Consider the following 14,377-nt stretch of genomic DNA (forward strand, 5'->3'; position numbering starts at 1 on the left):
GGAGCTTTACACACACACACACACTCACACAAATTTGCAATTATGTGTATTTTTCTTTGTCGCCAATAATTTATTCCATTTTGCAAAATGCACCTCAACCATCCATCCATTCATCCATTCTTATATTCTATCTATCAGCCGCCGAGGCTACAAATCCACATGAGTGCTATCATCCATGCACTCGTCGCTGACGCCTGACTGCACTGTTGCTTATTTGCCTATAAGCGTATGCTCGTATGGCTCCATGCGTGTGTGTGAGTGAGTACGTCTGTGTTTGTGTGCGTAAGTGGCATGAGAACAAGCCGATTGCCTGCCACTATGTGTTTTACATACCACCAGCTATAGTGCAATAGCTACAACAACAACAACAATAAACACAACAAACAACACCGACTACAACACAACATCCCCAACCATCAGCAGCAGCATCATCAAGGCAGCAAAAGTGCTTCAGCCCAAGCTCACCCCTTTTTTCGGTGTCACGGCGCCGCCGCATGTGTGAAATTTTCAATTTCGATTATTTTTTTCCACTTTTTTTCCTTCATAAGCCTTTCGATTTTTTCTCAGATTTTATTATACGCACTCAAAATTTCTTCTTCGTTTTCCCACTTTTTTCTTATCTTATGCGTAGATTGTGTGTGTGTGTGTTTTTGTTTTGCATTTTTGTTTGTAGTTGCGCGTGTGTGTGTGGTGTCTGCGACCCCCTGATTTTGACAGCGTGAGTAAAAACTTTTTGCAGTGACACTTTTTTCGCTTGCCACTTCTTCTAAATAAAGTTCTATGATTTTTTGTGTGTGTGACTGCCTCGCATCCTTTTCGTCGTTGCGTTCATCAATTAGAATCCCTATTTGCTGTGCAACATTGCACACTCAAACCCCCCAAATACCTCCATGGAAGCCAGCGCGCTCGCTCAGCTGCTTATTGTCAGTAGTAGTCGAGTCGAGTCATCTCATTGTCAGCTCTGCAGCCACAGCCTCGGCTACTTCTTCTGTGCTGTTCCTTTACTACCTCTTGGCTATTATTATTCCTTTGTGTGTGTGTACGGCAAGCACACATAAATATGTATGTGCGTTGTAGCAAAAAATGGTAGAAAAAAATTAAGTACTGAAAAAATCTATGTATCCACTCGTTTTTGTGCTCTTTGTGTTTTTTTTTTCTATTTTTTATTTTATTTATTTATTTTTATTTTTTGTCTGTTTTTTTTCTGTGCGCTGTGTAGCCGCATTATGTTGTGTATCTGTTATGGATATGAATTTTATGGCTGTGGAAAAACTTCCCACGATCCTTGGGCCAAGCACTCACATCTAGTTTTTGTTTGCATTACATTTTGTGTATATTTCTATGAATTTGTTTAATAAGCCTTCTCTCCTTGATGGGAAGTAACTCAGTATTTTGTGGTAGCCTGCTCGTTCTTCGCCTGGTCCTTATCTGTTTCTCGTCACTTCATTTTCGTTTGTTATAGCAACCTATGCATTTTGTAGGCTTATTTAAATGGAGCGCGCATATAATTAGCACTTGTTGCCATTGTTACCGTGTCCAGTGTTTCCTTCAAGTGCTTCTTGCTGCATCTATTTTAGCGAAGTTCGCAGTGAGTTTGTGTAATCGAAAAATTTTCTTTTGTTCTCGTTTTTTTTTGTTTTGCAAGCACGCCTTGCAGCTCACAAAGCGTTGACTTAGTCTTAGTCTAAGTTAAGGCTGGCGAAATCCTTATATTGACAACTGGAATAACATTGGCAGCAAGCCGATTCTAGCCGACTTCTTGCTAATCTTATCAAGCCCACGACCTTTATTCTTCTAATGTTACTGTAATCAATTTGAGATTAAACTGAGATCAAAAAACTTAACCAACTGTTTTTCTTCTTTTCAAAGCTGCGCCAAGTTGTTCATACCAAGTGCAGATAATTTTTATTTAACTTTAAACCACAGTCCGAGCCTGCGGCAGAATATTGACTAGGTCGATGTTGATGTTATGGGAAGTTGCTCAAGGGTTTTATTTTTTATATTTTTATAATTTTATTTTATTTTTATTTTTTTATATATATTTTTTTATATATTTTTTATTAATTTTTTTATTTTTATTTTTATATATTTTTTATTAATTTTTTTATTTTTATTTTTTTTTTAAGTTATTTATATATATTTTTATTTTTTTTTATGTATTTTTTATTATTTTTTTATTATTATTTCTTTATTATATATTTTTATTCTTTTATTTTTTATAATTTTTTTTATTTTTATATATATATATATATATATTTTTATTTTTTTATATGTTATTTTTATTTTTGACTTTTTATTTTAGATATTTTTATTTTTTATTATTTTTATTCTATTTTTTATAATTTTTTTATATTTTTTTATATATATTTGTTTATTTTTTTATATATTATTTTTAGTTTTTTATTTTTTATTATTTTTATTTTATTTTTTTAAACCATTCTTATTCATTTTTTAAAAGCATTATACAAGCGCACCTAAAATAAAAAAAAAAATAATAATTGGCGCGTACACTTCTGTTAGGTGTTTGGCCGAGCTCCTCCTCCTATTTGTGGTGTGCGTCTTGGTGTTGTTCCACAAATGGAGGGACCTACAGTTTCAAGCCGACTCCGAACGGCAGATATTTTTATGAGGAGCTTTTTCATGGCAGAAATACACTCGGAGGTTTGCCATTGCCTGCCGAGGGGCGACCGCTATTAGAAAAATGTTTTTATTAATTTTGCTTTCACCGAGATTCGAACCAACGACCTCTCAGTGAATTCCGAATGGTGATCACGCACCAACCCATTCGGCTACGGCGGACCTAGTCTACTATAAATAAACAAAAGAATACCAATAAACAATTTTCATTTGATAATTTAACTTGTTTTAGGAAGCATTCTCCAATATAATCGCTATTTGCTCACCATAAGGTCTGCTATTGTTGTGTGTTTTAACCGTCTTCCAGTAGAATTCAGCCTAAGTAAGCTTGATGTTGCATCGTTGACATCATTTTTTAGTCGCTGTTTGTGAGCTATGGCAAATTGTTTCGTTACTTCAGTCACAGTTGGTATCCAAGATCACGATGAAGGTCGCTATTCCTTATAAGTATAACACATAGGCCGAAAAGTCCCGGGCCTAACAAACAAGACACGTTTTTTTTGTTCAAAATTAACTTCATTCATCAAAGAAATTTCCATCAAGAGCAACGAAATCATTCCAGTTCCGCTCTAACATTTTAATACCATTTTTGTGGAATGATTTATCTCTTTCCTCAAAATAGGCTGCAGTTTCAGCGATAACTTCTTTATTCGAGCGAAATTTCTTACCGGCGAACATTTTTTTTAGCAAATCGCTTGTGAAGCTTTACTATCGCACGTAAAAATTATTTCTAACATCAGCTAATTTAAGCCGGAAGAAATTGCTTGTATACCTATATCTGTAGCGCGTGCAGTTAAAAGCTATAGCAATTCCAGTTTCATTTTGAGTCAAATACGGTCTATGATCAGACTAAACCAGCCCAAAATCCTCTCCAAACAATAAATTTCTCCTGATACATTTTCCTTATATTCCGGGGTCAGTTAGATTGTATAACTGCGATTGACGAGACCTTGACTGCCTCGGGCGTTTTTCCGTGCACTCACACAAAGTAGAGTCGTTTTCAGCAACTTTGAGTTTTTGTGACGCACGTTGACTGGTTATAATAGGTCTATGAATAAGTTCGTGCGGTTTTTTTCGAAATTTGAATTTCGGATCATTCCCATGGCTTTTAAACGTTTGGAAATGGTTGATTGATCAACTCCCAAAGTTTTTGCAACCTCTTCTTGCGTTTGAACCGGATCTTGATCGAGCAATTCCTCCAATTCGGTATCCATGAACTTTGGCGGCGCGGCCAAAATCACCACTTTTAAAGCGTGCAAACCACTTCTGGCACGTTCGCTCAGCTAGAGCATGCTCACCATAAACTTCCACCAAGATACGATGACTTTCGGCTGCTTTTTTCTTCATATTAAAGAATTCCTCGCAAAAACACATTATTTGGCACGAAATTCGACATTTTCAAGTGTGGTAAAAATATTGTTGTTTACGCTTCAAATAAAAAACTTATACTGACGTTTGTGCCTTACGACAGTAGCTCTCCAATGAATGTTTGGAAATGTGGATCGATGGAATATTAATCAAGTTACGCCATCTGTTGTAAAACCGCACGAACTTATCCATAGACCTATTATATCGAACTGGTTGACTAAAATTTTGCTACTAAGCATCGAATATGCGACTTCCTGGGACGATTTTGGCAAGCTTAAAAATCACGCAACATGCTGAAAGTTTCTTGAAAGAAGTAGTGGTTTAAATAATAAATAAATAAATAAATGAAGAATAAATAATTGGCGCGTACAATTCTGTTGGGTGTTTGGCCGAGTTTCCCCCTCCTAGCTGTGGCGCGCGTCTTAATGTTGTTCCAGTTGTCGAGTAGTGATTTATAAACTTCAATTTGACTTTTTGTAAATGTTGCCTGTAGTAATTTTTTACATACATACATGCTTTTGGAAGATGTTAAAATTATTAATTTTGTGCCACCTTGTGCTGCTAAATAACACAACAAAAACAAAAAAGTATTCAAAAACTAGTGGATGATTAATTTTGTGCCAGCTTGTGCTGCTAAATAACACAAAAAAAACAAAAAAGGATTCAAAAGTTAGTGGATGATTAATTTTGCGCCACCTTGTGCTACTAAATAACACAACAAAAAAAGTACCACTAGATAATACAACAAACAAAAGTTATTCCAAAACAACAACAAAAAGTATTCAAAAACAATAGGATGATTAATTTTGTGCCACCACGTACTACTAACAACAAGTTTCCATATTTGACAGAAGCTGCCGCTTTTATCTAACAAATTACGAGCATTCTTTCTAGTATCTTTATGCCTGCCCTTTATCTATATTACTACCCCCTTTCCTTATATGTTGGCGCACAGGCAACAGCTTTTATCAGCTACTGCTTCCACTTATCGATTTCTTAGACGTTTCCGCCATTTTAGCAGCCGCTCAATTAATAAATCATTTGACTTAAAAGCATTAAAATAACCAATAATTATTAATATGCGCTTAACATTTAAATATTCTATCAGCTTTAATTTGTCAGCATGCTTTTGCACACACACACATGCAAATGCGATTCAATAGCAATAATCGCACACTTAAACGTCGTCGTCGTCGTCGTTGATGCCAAATGAGGTCGCCATTTAAAATACGCTGTGACACTAATTCGCATAAGTTGGCAACACTCTATGCGCTGCTGCTATCAGCTATCAATTTACATACACACAAGCTATCAATTTACATACACACAAGCATACATACATACACACATATGTACATATGTATATATCTACCTACAACTGACTTGGCTGACTGCAACTGTCAAGTTGTTTACATTCTTGCGAAATGTTGCGACGAATGCCTGCAACAGTAACAGCAAAACAACAACAGTAACAACAATAAGCGCGTACCATAAATAACAACAAATTTGCCAGCTATTAAGCCGAAGGGGGGAACTGTAATTGTGGAGACGAGAAAAAAAATGAATGAAAAAGCGGCAATAGCAACAAAAACAACAACAAACGCTAAATACCAAACCTACCAACGACGTCACTTCCGTTTCGCTTCGTGTTTTTATTTTTGTTGCCTAGGATGTGTGTGTTTTTCAAGGCGTGCGCTTGTATTAGTAACCGGCTGCACGCATACACACTTCGCACACACACACTGCCACACGCTCATGCATAGGAATATGCGGCAGCCCAATCTCCGGTTGTCTAGCATCCACAAAAGAAAAAAAGGAGAAGCTTATTGCCTCTCAGCAAACGAGTTTAATTGTTGCGCTCTTGGCGTTTTGTTAGCGCTCTTCGTTGCGCACAAAATTTGTAAACACATGGCATGGCCACACGATTGAAACGTTTCAGGGAGTACACGCTGACTGTGCTCTTTGCTTTACGAGAGATTTTGTAGAAATTTGTCATTGGCATATGGAATTCGGAATTCTTTTCCGCTACTCTCCATGCGCTGCTACTTGTTCTTGGACGCTCCCTCTCATGCCTAGCTCTTTTTTGTTGCTCCAGTTGTGTATGTGGGCTCCCATACCCTTGCTTTCAATTTGTTGTTATTCTGTAACCACTTTGATTAGGTTTTTTCTTTCAACCGCTTTTCCATGATTCTCAATACATATTTATTTCGTTCTACTATGGCATCTATTGCTAATGCCGCTAATTGAATATCAGAAAACAATATCTATCAATTTGCCCATGAAATATTTTATATGTTTTTAATTTTCGAATTATTTCTTAAATACCTTTCAAACTTCATGCGCACTTTTGCTGCTATTGCATGCACGTCCGTGTACGAGTATATGTATGTACATATGTATATGCACATCTACACTTCGCCCGCCCACTTATTGTCAAAACACATATGTAAATGTAAGTACGTTTTAAGATGTTGACAGAAAAGATAAAAGTCAAAACAATAATCAGTTCGCTCGATTTCAGTAGCCACCATCGGCTACGAAAATCACTCAGCGGCAATTGTGTTCCTCGTTGCTCTCTATTCCATTCGTCTCAGTCTCCTCAGTCTGTTTTCAAGTGTTTTGCCTTCTTTCGGGACTCACTCGAATTTTCGCAGCGCTGCGCACGTTTAGTGCCAAATTTACTGGCTCACTGGCCGGGTTCACTGGTCTTAACTATTTTAAAATACATTCAAATTCTAGAAGTACCTTTTGAAAAAGTTGGTGGCGGGGAAGCGGGCGCAACGCGCAGTAAAGCCGGTGGTGTATACGTCTTCGGCTAGCCGCTCATAAAAGTGCGTTGCAGGTAAATTTTTACACATCTATTTCTAGCAATTTCATTCTTAGTCAAGCTTTTTACGCTTTAATTCGCCGATTGTTAGTTTTCTCGTTTTTTGCTTTGCTTGGGCAAATCACAAATTTTGGCCGCCAATAAGAAGTGGTTGTCTACTCGATAATACAATTGTTATCCAAATTGCAGCGCCACTGGAGTGCGCACAGCTTAATTTTCTTCAAAGTTTAAACGCCTACCATCAGTTACAATTTACGTACGCACGTACATATGTATGTATGTACCAGTATGTAGTTATACAGCGTGTAGCATATCACGTAATTTGTCCGCTACACGTTTTTCAGAACTTGAAATCAGTAAATATAGCGGTTTTCAGCTAGCCTCCCTCACTCCAGTGCTGCTGTGGTTACATGGCGGGCGGTAAAGTTAACCGAAATATTGATGAATACTACTGCGTTCGTACAGTGGGTTGATGTGGAAAACTGTGCATGCAAAAAATCGCAAAAAATATTTTGCGCGCTTGTCAGTGGAATGCTTATTTAGAGTGTAGCGAAAAATTCCATAAAAACTAGTTAATAGCATTGAAATTGAAGTTACTTAACTTGAGTTATGAGGTGAAAAAACATTTAAAGGTCTGCGGTTGAAGCTCAATTCAACAACATAAAACGATTAGCTGAAACGGTCGAATAAAGCGATGAAAAAATCCATCTGAAATGGTGATTTGTGCGGGTATGTCAACATGGAGGCTCCGTGAGTTGAGATCGAGCAATGAAAAATTAAAGATCTTCCGAAGCAGCCAGGAGTCAAGAGACAGCTTGCGTGGAGGTACACTTGCCTTAGTTATGCGACTCTTTGATGATAATACAATATTTCTAACCAAGCTAATTAGACCCACTGTATTGCCTTTTTTATAAATCAACAGTTGTCGCCTAAAAATGCCGTCCGTAGTGGCTGAAGGAAGTGTAGCGTAACTCTGTTTCGGATTAGTACCGGAGAGTGCAGTTCAATTAAGGGGTGCGTAGGTTCGATTCTAAGTTCATTAAACCGCAAAATAATAGAAACAGTTTTATCTAATAGCGTTCGCGCCTCGGCAGCCAATGGCGAACCTCTGAGTGTACTTCTGCCATGGAAAAACTTATTGCAAAAATCCATTTGTCGTTCGGAGTCGGCTTAAAACTAGTAGGTCCCTCCATTTATGGAAAAACATCACGACGCACACCACAACTGGGAGGAGGAGCTCGGCCAAATTACCCTACAGAAATGTACGCGCCAATTATTTATTCCTTATTTTTACATGAGAGTGCCTTCCTATGCTACTCCAGCAAGGCGCTGCAGTAGTCAATCAGATCCACTTTTGGAAGGAAAGCACTTAGTAGGCAGTAAAACACACGTAAAAACTGTAAGTTGAGTGCGCATATGCGCATAATCATTTTTCAACTTTACTTGCTTTACGAATTCGTGTGTTACTAGTGTCGCCCGAAATATCACGATCAGGGTCTCTTATCTCGCATATCTATATAATATAGAGATAGGCATCACATTTTGTCACCAATATTTTCGCTTTCTGCATAACCAAGTATTATCGTACAACTCAAACTGACAGCTGTCTGCCAAATTTCTAAACGCTGTGCTCCATTGTCAATTGCCACGAATGTTGGTTAGCCCGCATGCCAGTAATTCGGACCTCCATAGTGTTCGCTTTTCAGCTGTTTCATAAAACATACGGCGGCCGCAAATTGAGAGAAGCAATTTGAAATAAAGAGCATACAATTTTAATTTCGCTTTCTGCACTTAACACACACACACACACACGCACATGACTGCGCACTGTACGCAAGCAAGCAACAACAGTCGCACGTAGGAGAGAGTAGAGCCAATCAGTAGCGGAGCGGTATTCCTATCGGGGTTTGAGAACCAGGAAAAATATGATAGTTGTGCCCATTGCCTAAAAGGCTACTCATTTTAGTCATTCATTCATCCACATACCTGCGATAATGAGCGCAAATATGGCAGTCCAATAGAGAAACATACTCGTACATAAGTGCATACCTATGTATGCATGTATATGTACAGAACATGCGATTATCCACGCGCAATCTCTGCAGAGCGACGAATGTTTGGGGTGCTCCGGCACTCGCTCGCACGACTTGACTATTTCAGTGCTTGGCATGTCGCTTTGATTATAGGTTGTGTTGTTTGTCGGTCGGAGTCGTTCGCGTGCCCGTGTTCGGAGTAGTCATCCGTCGTCATTGCTGTTTGTATTTAGAGACGCGTTGTTGGTTATATTCATTTTCGATATACATGTATATGTATATATTTTTTACACATACACACTTATATGTATTTACATATATACTGCTTTTGTTATCTGGTCAGGCGGTCTTGTGTTCTTGAATAGTGCTTCAAAGAAGAGACCCCCAATCAATGTTACGCGCACTAACATACATGAAATGTTCGTGAAATGTTGCATATATTCGCTCAAAACATATAAATTAATTTAAGCAGCAACGCAAGGAAGAAAAGTAAAGAATAAATCAGCTAGAAAATAAGAAATAGAGAAAGTGAGCAAGCAACTAGCCAGCAGAGTAAAGGAGAAGCTCTGAATAGTCAGCACAAACAAATTGCAACAATTGATGGAATATCGAAGATAACCACAGAAATTTAAGACTGCAAAACAGCAAAGGAGTTCCAACCGCTTTGGTCGCTTTGCTCACCCACGCCTTGCTAACAGAGAATGTGACACTGCTGTTGCTGGAGCAGGTCGCCGCGACCGGCTGTGCTATCTTTTGCGCGTCGTCTACCGACTTTGAGTTGCACTGAAATCGCCGGAACTCTGAAGCGAAGTCCAACACACACAGACCAATTGAGGTTTTCTCGCCACCCCAGAGCCATTCATTCGCCGCCACAGCTCAGCCGCACTCTGTTGAATTCAGTATTCAGTTGTCAGCCAACAGCCAAAAAGCCAACAGCAGTTCATAACAGCAAATCCACACACGGGGTACCTGTCTATATACAATACATACATACATGTGGTACATGTGTGTGTATATTCATGCATACATAAGCGCACACACAGGCATACCAGCAGGCGCACAGCGTATTCAACATGAGAATCAAAGCGCAAATAAGAAAGTCATAAAAATAAAATAATTATTCAGCACATATCTTTTGCGGCCTTGTCATCGCGAACAAAAAAATATTCGAATTCCGCGTTGCTGTGTGTTTTATAAGTTTTCTTTTTCACATTTTGTGCAAAATATTTGTTACGGAGCAGCAGCAGCATTGGCGGAAGCACCAGCCATTGCAAAAATAAAAGCGCGCAGTGAACTAACAGCAGCAGCAACACAGCAAACGTTACACGATTAGCCAACACATTGTAGCCGCCATTGTTAAATTGTCAAGGGTGATAAGAGAAAAACGTAAAGCAGTGCGCCAATTGGAATTCTTTGCCCGGCGGACTGAGTGACCCTTCGAAGGCTGCTGCGCCGCATCGCGCCTCACCGCGCCAACTCACACGCCCAACCCGCGCCGCTGGCGTCACCCTACCTTTTGCCAACAACCTTCCGCCTGTCCCGCTTGGCCCTAAAAGCGCCTGACATCCAACTGTGATATACCCTGATACTGATTTTTGTGTTCGTTGTCGTCGTCATCATCGGCGTCATTATTTCTATTCTTTTTTGTTTTATAAATTGTATGCATACATACATTTCAAATTACGTTTTGTGTATTTGTGTGCCTTTCTCGTTCGTTTCGTTGCCGTCGCCGTTGCCTTTTTGTGGCTCGTTGTATATTTGCATCGTTGAGGGCGGAAACAGCCGCCACGCCGCAATCGTTGTCGATTATGTTCGTAAAATAAACGAGAAATATTTCATGTTGATGTTAAGGAAATGCGCCGCCACCCAATAAAAGTGTGGCAACGCCCGTGCTCTTGCTATTCTTCCGCGACATGATGAAAGTAGAATTGAAGTGTATAAATGTTTTGCGTGTGACGAGCGTGTAATAGAATCACTAGCAGTAGTCGACAGAAAAGGCTTTATTCTCCCCTCCCCTCCTCCTGCTCCTCATACTCCTCCTCCTCCTACTACTGCTCTTCTTCTTCATCCATGTGATATGCTATAAATGAACACAATTTGGTGGTAACTTTTTGCCAGCGTGGTTGAAAAAAAAGAGAAAGGTGGGGAATTCACCTTCCAGCAACCAACAAACACAGCAGCCGCTTCCAAAGCGCCAACAATACAGTTCAACTATCTGCGTTGTACAACGGAACAGCAGCAGCAGCCTGCAAAGCAGCAAATCAGCAAATCAATTTTACATGAGATATACAACGCACACATTCGCACTCACACCCATATATACATGCCTACGTATGTTCGTACTCACATAGCAGTCGTAACATTTAAAGCAAAGCGCCATCGAAGCAAACAGTCAACTAACTGTTTAACCAACCAGCAGCAGAAGTGCACAAAGTGCCGCGTAGAACGTGAAAAGAAGGTAAGAAATTTGTATTGGCGACGCTTAAAAGAAAGCGTATTCAAAAAGTAACTGCTGATAAATGATGATGATATTCGTTGTTTTTTTTTTGCTTCAAATTTTCTTTGCTTTATGGCCAAAATTGTTGCATGGGTTCGCCGTGGCTTTGACGAATTCGAATTATTTTTTCCTCCGCTGCTGACGTCATATGTGCGCATCACTCCGTGAAGTTGAAAACACAAGAAGTGCAAAGCAAATTTTATAAGGCCATACATTTTATTTAAGTGCAAAGTGTTTGTGAAGTGAAATGCAGCATTTTTAAAAAAATTGAATACCGGAGCAAATCGCGGTATTGTAAATGCAGAGAAAAGGACACTGAATGTGCTGCGCTCTGTAAAAATATTTGTATTTGAGTGAATGAGAAAGTTTCTATAGCGAATTCTACAAACATTAAAAATATAAAACTTCTAATTCTACAAAAATCAATCGGATTTATACTACGTTCACATAGATCGATTTTGGTTATCTCTATACTATTGCGAGTGCACATGGTGGCAAGTGAATGTACATCGCATTAGGGTGTATCACTTTTCATCGGTACTGTTTTTCCATCGGAATTGTGAAATTTATTATATGATACAAGGAGGCGCAAAATGAATCACCCTATCGGAAGATTTATAATTTTTGCAAATGGTGTCGTACGTCAATCATATTTGGCACTTGGGAACTACACAGCTGCTGTATAAATTTGAAATAAATAAATAATTGGCGCGTACACTACTGTTAGGTGTTTGGCCGAGCTCCTCCTCCTATTTGTGGTGTGCGTCTTGATGTTATTGCACAAATGGAGGGACCTACAGTTTTAAGCCGACTTCGAAAGTCAATGTGGACCTTTTTCATGGCGAAAATACACACAGTGTACAAACAGCATCAATGGAGCGCGTAAAGGTGAAAATAAAGATTTCCATCACTCAAAACCACTCACTTTTTTTAGTGAAAAACTTATGCAAAAAGTTAGTGGATAATTGAATTTTAAGAATTTCACTAAAATATTGCGATTTACGTGAGCTGAACCGATTGGGAAATACTTCGTGAAATCGATTTTTTAAAAACATTTTTTTAAAAACAAAAATCAAAAAAAAATTTTGCGTAATACGTCTGCATAAAAATTTAAAAAGGAATTTATCAACTGAGACGAAAATAGTGATATTTTTAATAAATAAATTGTGGCGCGAATGGGCTGGGCTATTAATCCACGTAATTAAAAGCGTGAGAAAATACCACTCCCGTGAGTCGAAAAACTTTTCCAGTGATACCATAGAAGTTTAAATCGGTCAAAATTGGCTGAATTATTCCAATTTCCCTTAAAATAAATTTCGATAAAATTTTTAAACTTTTTCGTGCAGAACTTTTAAACTTGAAATTCTTCCATTCTTCTTTCCATGAATTTAGTTTTTGGAAAAAATATTTTTTTAAATTCATTTTTGTTATATTTTCAAATATTTCTTTTATCTGAGGTTAGCTTTTGAAAAAAATATATTTTTCAAATTAATTTCACATATAAAGGAGGTATTTTCAAATTCTTCCACTATTTGAGGTTAGTTTTTGGTAAATTTTTTTTTTTCGAAATTGATTTTATATAAAAGAAGAAAAAATACTTTTTTTATTTGTTTCACTTATAAAGGAAGGTATTTTCAAATTCTTCTTTTATCTGAATTTAGTTTTTCAGAAAAATATTTAAAAAAAAATTTTCTGACAAATTAATTTTGCATATGCATATTTTAGGTTAGTTTAAAAAAAAAAAAATTTGCAAAATTTATTTTGCTTATAAAGGAAGTATTTTCAAATTCTTCTATTATCAGAGGTTAGTTTTTGGAAAAAATATTTAAATAAATTGGTTTTACTTACAAAGGAAGTTTTTTCAAATCGTTTCAGCTCCCGTTAACCCTAATAAGTTTTTCGATGTATTTTGGCGGAAGTCTTAACGTATAATAATTAGAAGATTAGAAGACAGAAAAACCCCCACGTTTCTGATAAGACACCCTAATGTACAATCTTATACATACATATGTATGTATATATCGCGCTTAACAGACAAGAAACTGTTCGATTCGCGGTGAATAGCAAACATCTGTCTGTTACTCTTGCAGCGAAATACAAATAATTCCAAAAGTGAAAAGTTGCCAGAGTTAACGGACTACATTTTTTTGCAAAAAAAGTGAAAGATCAACTGATTTATAAAATACTAATTTATGTAGGTATACATAGGTGTGATTTTAGTACTCAGTACACTTATAGAGGTAGAATTGAAACATTGACAAGACAAAGCGCGCATTCTTTGCATTGGAAAAGCTTCTCATATGAACCAGCCGCTATTGGGAGGCGGCTTAAAACTTCACATATAGTGGAATATCAAAATACAAACTTTAAATACTTCGGTAAAGAAGCTCGGTTTGAACCAAAAAAGTTAATTTTCCTCAATTGATTTAGAGTTCTTGTGTTTCACTGCAAAATTATTAATTAAAATAAAAATGCAATAAGCAAATTACACGACACATAATCCAAAATAATTAAATCAATGGAAAAATTGCGTTCCAAGGGTCGTTTTTAGAAGTCGAAAGAAGTACTATTGTTGTGTGATGTAAATTGTACGAGTGTGAAAATTAACAATATTTCGCTTTAATGATTTATTACTAGGACGGCATTCGCTAATTGCCTTTTCATTCGACATATAACCGCTACGTGCTAAATAAGTGGAAATCTGTGATATCTTTTAATTTTCCATAATTTCAAATGCTATCAACCATTAACAATTTATATAGCGAAGTAGCTGTTCGAACCAATACTGCCAATCTAAATACGCCAAAATACGCCTTAAAATATGCTGCGCCGCAAAATATACTACACTGAAAAGCTGGTACAATGAATTTTCTTCTGCAATTGTTTCTTTGGAAACGCGATTGGACAAAGTACTTCGAAAATTGTTCAAACGAATGGGAAAGTGTATGAATCATGAATGAAAAATATTGGGAAAAGTAATAAAACCATTTTCAATCATTAATGCTCATTTTCCTC

General features: G+C 37.4%; 1 protein-coding gene across 8 annotated transcripts in view; it reads left to right on the forward strand.

Annotated features, from left to right (window-relative positions):
* Positions 1-14,377, forward strand: part of LOC129253028 (transcription factor E2f1) — a 190,568-nt gene that overhangs the window by 122,839 nt on the left and 53,352 nt on the right. The window contains exon 1 of one of the 8 annotated variants that reach the window (XM_054891250.1): positions 6,693-6,847. The exons of 5 other annotated variants lie outside the window; for them this stretch is intronic. The gene's annotated coding sequence lies outside the window, so the exon portion shown is untranslated. Of the gene's footprint in view, positions 1-6,692; positions 6,848-9,024; positions 11,324-14,377 lie in introns of those variants that run through there. 2 more of the 8 variants (XM_054891252.1, XM_054891251.1) reach the window with 2 other exon arrangements.

This window comes from Anastrepha obliqua, chromosome 1, assembly GCF_027943255.1.
Source record: "Anastrepha obliqua isolate idAnaObli1 chromosome 1, idAnaObli1_1.0, whole genome shotgun sequence".
Taxonomy (NCBI): Eukaryota; Metazoa; Arthropoda; class Insecta; order Diptera; family Tephritidae; genus Anastrepha; species Anastrepha obliqua.